Source organism: Mirounga angustirostris, unplaced genomic scaffold (genome assembly GCF_029215605.1).
Source record: "Mirounga angustirostris isolate CCGP_5_RB_7025 unplaced genomic scaffold, mMirAng1.0.hap1 SCAF_8, whole genome shotgun sequence".
Lineage (NCBI taxonomy): Eukaryota > Metazoa > Chordata > Mammalia > Carnivora > Phocidae > Mirounga > Mirounga angustirostris.
Window position 1 is genome coordinate 71,106,408 of NW_026991716.1, and position 5,403 is coordinate 71,111,810.

General features: G+C 37.4%; 1 pseudogene; it reads left to right on the forward strand.

Annotated features, from left to right (window-relative positions):
- The first annotated feature begins 328 nt into the window (after positions 1-328).
- LOC135365466 (large ribosomal subunit protein eL42-like) lies at positions 329-698 on the forward strand (annotated as a pseudogene).
- Positions 699-5,403: the final 4,705 nt, after the last annotated feature.

The following is a 5,403-nucleotide window of genomic DNA, read 5'->3' on the forward strand; positions in this document are numbered from 1 at the left end:
ATATATCAAATGAATATTTAAGAATCAGCAGAAAGGGCACCTGGGTGGCTCAGTTGGTTAAGCGACTGCCTTCGGCTCAGGTCATGATCCTGGAGTCCCGGGATCGAGTCCCGCATCGGGCTCCCTGCTCAGCGAGGAGCCTGCTTCTCCCTCTGACCCTCCCCCCTCTCATGTACTCTCTCTTTCTCACTCTCTCAAATAAATAAATAAAATCTTTAAAAAAAAAAAAAAAAGAATCAGCAGAAAGTGTGGATATAAATCAACGATAAATATATTTTTAAAACTAACATTAAAGAAAGCTTTCCGAGCCGATAGTGCTCTTGCAAACATGGTGAACATTCCTAAAACCTAAAAATTTCTACAGGAAGTGCGGCAAGCACCAACCCCACAAAGTGACACAGTACAGGAAAGGCAAAGATTCTCTTTATGCCCAGGGAAAGCAGCATAATGACAGGAAGCAGAATGGCTATGGTGGGCAGACTAAGCCAATTTTCTGGAAAAAGACTAAAACTACAAAGAAGATTGTGCTGAGGCTTGAATGTGTCAAGCCCAGCTGCAGATCTAAGAGAATGCTGGCTATTAAGAGATGCAAGTTTTTTGAACTGGAAGGAGATAAGAAGAGGAAGGGTCAACTGATCCAGTCTAAGCTTCATATTTTGTTATATTATGAAGACAATAAAATCTTGAGGTTATGTTAAAAAAAAAACTAACAAAAAAGAAGTGAATGACTCTAGGGAGAGCAAAAAGATGTGCAAGATAGCTTTGAATAAAGTTTACATGGTCATAATCATAAAAAAATGTTAATATTGACCTAATCAAAATTCTAAGTTCATCAGCAAGATGGGTGGAATGGAAGACTGCCTGGGGGAACTGATAAAAGAACGATAAATCTTCAATTTCCACTACAGAAGATCAATGGAAAATGCCCAAAACTTAAAAAAAAAAAAAGTGACAGTAAGAAGTTATTTAATAAGCTTTTTAGAGCTATTTGATTCAATCAGCAAATAGCAACAACTTGGAATCATGAACTACTTCACTAAAACAAGACTCCCACCTACCTACAAAGAAATGAGAAATGAAACTGGCAACAGGCTTCTCATCAAATCACCGAATTCTAGAATACCAAGTTACACACCTCCCAAGGCCCAAGGAAAAATAATTTTCAAGTGGGAATTTTATACCTATCTGAATTATCAAATATTATAAGAATAAAATATTTTCAGCTCTGTATGGTTTTGAAAAGTTTACATTCATGCATCCCATAGGAAAACTAGTTCTCTAGAAAAAAGCAAAACAGAAAAGGAGTGCAAGAAAGAATATGAAATGAGATATAAGGAACCATGGAAACTGAGTATTATCTACAAGAAGACAAGAAAACTGAAGAAGCAAATCCATGTTCTTTGGCAAATGGGATATATTTTTTCCCTGTATGTAGAGTTCAGAGACTCTTCTCAGTTCTCTATTTTTTTAAAGCAAAAAGAAAACCTGACTTGGCAATGAAGAATATTTAAAAACTGTGTTATTTTTATTTGGGTTTAAATTTTTAAGAAACAATCTGCAGAAAAATCAGGGAATGCTGAATTATAGCTAAAGATCAGATTGTAAACGTTATAGACTTTGGCCATGAAAAATAAGAATAAGCCTTTTTTAAAAGAGGATCAGGGAAATCCAAATCAAAACCTCAATGAGATACCACATCACACCAGTCAGAATGGCTAAAATTAATAAGTCAGGAAACGACAGATGTTGGCGGGGATGCGAAGAAAGGGGAACCCTCCTACACTGTTGGTGGGATTGCAAGCTGGTGCAGCCACTCTGGAAAACAGTATGGAGGTTCCTCAAAAAGTTGAAAATAGAGCTACTATATGACCCAGCAATTGCACTACTGGGTATTTACCCCAAAGATACAAATGTAGTGATCCGAGGGGTACATGCACCCCAATGTTTATAGCAGCAATGTCCACAATAGCCAAACTGTAGAAAGAGCCTAGATGTCCATGGACAGACGAATGGATAAAGAAGATGTGGTGTATGTATACACACAGAAACACACACACACACACACACACAGGAATATTTTGCAGCCATCAAAAGGAATGAAATCTTGCCATTTGCAACGACATGGATAGAACTGGAGGGTATTATGCTGAGCGAAATAAGTCAATCAGAGAAAGACATGTATCATATGATCTCACTGGTATGAGGAATTCTTAATCTCAGGAAACAAACTGAGGGTTGCTGGAGTGGAGGGGGGTGGGAGGGATGGGGTAGCTGGGTGATAGACATTGGGGAGGGTATGTGCTATGATGAGCGCTGTGAATTGTGTAAGACTGTTGAATCACAGACCTGTACCTCTGAAACAAATAATACATTATATGTTAAAAAAAAAGAAGAAGATAGTAGGAAGGGAAAAATGAAGGGGGAGAAATTGGAGGGGGAGATGAACCATGAGAGACAAACTGAGGGTTCTAGAGGGGAGGCGTGGGGGGATGGGTTAGCCTGGTGATGGGTATTAAAGAGGGCACAAATTGAATGGAGCACTGGGTGTTATATGCAAACAATGAATCATGGAACACTACATCAAAAAAAAATTGAGTTTTGTTACTTTTGTAATTAAAACACTTTAAAAATTAAAAAAAAGAGGAAATTGAAGGGATTGTGGTTAAGAAACTACATGTACAAAGTTCCTCATCTTTCACAGTTAAGGATTAAAAGGTGTACTCTAAATCTTGAATTATGAATCATAAATATTTTATCCAAATTATAAAGGAGAGCCCCAAAAGATACAAAATAAAAACAGTTGAAAATACTAGTACTCCCTTTGAGAAATAGAATTAGGGGTAGGGAGAGATGGCAACTCTTGTTTTTCATTTTATATATATTTTTTCCTTTTTGTTTGAATACTTCTACTATGCTGCTATGGTCTGAATGTTTGTGTCCCCCAAAATTCATGTTGAAATCCTAACCCCTAAAGGTGATGGTAAAAGGTGGGACCTTTGGGAGGTGATCGGTCATCAATAAGAATAATGTACTTGACAATACTCTTATAAAAGAGATCCACCAGGGCTTCTGACCCCCTTCCACCACATGAGGACACAGCAAGAAGCTTCAGCCTGAAGAGGGCCTTTACTTGATCATATTGACACCCTGTCCTCAGACTTCCAGCCTCTAGAACTGTGAGACATAAATTTCTGTTGTTTGTAAGTTACCCAGTCTGTGGTATTTTCTTATAGCAGCCTGACACATGCCTAGATAAAACTTTCATTTTTATAAAAGACTAGCTTAAAATGAGAAAAATAAAATGAGGGTGGGCCCTCACCAATAGGGAATTGGTATTACCATCCAATAGATGGTAATGTATCCATGCAGGAATCCTGGTAGACCCTGGAAGGACACGTGCTGGAAAGACAGAAGGGGAACTCAAGGCCCTCACAGAAGAATGTCTACAGTTTTTCATAAAAATGGTTTTTATTCACTTATTCAGTCAATATTAATCAAGGGACTATTATGTGCTTGAACTGTGTTAAGCACTAGGCACACATTGGAGAATAACCATTCTTAGGGAGCTCATAATCTGGTGGGGAAGATAATCAATAAATAAACATAGAAATAATCATATAATTACATTAGAACTTCTGTACAGAGACTGAGAACTAAGAAAAGGCCTTTAGGTTGCAGAAAACAAATATGTAACATGATCAGTTTTATGTTAAAATATTATATGAATATAAAAGTATGCACTGTGGATGTAGGTTTATGCATACATTAGAAAGAGGATTGAAAAGTTGTACACCAAAACGTCAGAATCAAGTGTAGGTGGAGGAAATGAAAGATTTCCATTTTTACTTCCTACGTTTCTTTTAGACAAGTATTAATTTTGCAATTTTTCTAATTTAAAAATTTAAAATAATACAAATTTATAGTAAAACTAATGAAAACTAGTCAAGAGAATGGACAATTGAGCAAAATGCTAATCACTTCTGAAAGAAAAAAAATTAAAACATTTTCCCCATGGATAGTTGTTAGCATTATATTCCTATAAAAAGGAAGAATGCCAGTGTTTATTATAATTTATTAATTATATTTATTTATATAAATACATATGCAAGCACTTAGCCAAAGATACTTTCTAGAGTGTTAATTTATGGTCCTTTAAAAAATATTGAATTACCCAAGCATTCATTCTTATTTCTGTATCATAGGCCCCTTACGCTTTAATTAAGATAATTTTTTTAGCTCAAATAAGGCACAGTATTTTGCAAGTCTTTAAAATCTAATAACTCAATCCACGTATACTCAACAAACTTTTTGACAAGAGTGGGTGACAGGACCTTTGCTAGGACCTGAGGGACACAAAGATGATTAAGACAGAAAAGCAGCTCACAGGAAGTTCACAAGGGAGTCTCAGTGTCTATATAAGGATCTCACCATCCCTTGAGAGCCATAGAAGTCTTTCACAGCTAGCCTATGGTTCTCATCTTCTCATTTCAGTATCAAGTTATTAGGCTATTTTTCGAGGTAGCCAGGAGTCATGTGGCTCTTTTGGTTAATAGCCCTTGGTTTGAAATGCGACACTGAAGCATTAAACAAGGTTTCAGTATTTGATATTGTGCTCTTTTCTTGCGTGTGATATCAACAACCAAAATTAGGACAATGCCGTGCCCAGAATTTGACTAGAACCCCCTTCATGTGTACCAATGTTAAAGCGGTAGCGGCCACATTCCCAGCCGGATTTGTAGATGCACCAACTCTGTGGGTGGAATATTCGCTCTGCCTCTGGAAGGCTTCATTTTGCATTGCTTTGAATTCAGCTGCGGGTCTCTATCAAGTGACTATAAGCAGGTTTAATTGCTCTTCTGTGGTTTACTATCACCAGAGACCAAAAATAGCCAGCACCCTAGTGTTTGCACCTTTTTTATGACACTTTTTACAGTTTATTAGTTTATACATTCACATGCCTATCCCCCCCTCCCCCGACATGTGACCTCTGTGAGGACAGAAGACCTGTCTCATTGTTTTGTGTCTCCTTGGTTCTGTGTAAAACGTCTAGAAATAAAATTTTGATTGCTAAATGCTTAATGAGTTTTTTAAAATATCACTTAGTGGACAGTCTATTCTCTTGTTTCCATACCTGTTCACCCCCATTTCCCCAAGGTGCTGAATCTCTGACTCACCATTTGAAGAGCATTTATGAGAATTGGGCCCTAATCACAGGAGCAACATGTACTGATTCCTTTTTAGGTTCCAGACCACGTGCTAAGTATGTGTGTATTCCTTTACACATTGTATACATTTCTCTTTACAACAACCCCTCAGTCAGGATCCACTTTATCACCACTGCACACATGAAGAATCAAGGCCTAGCAGTAATGTGCCCCACATCAAGGCACAGCTCATAAAGGG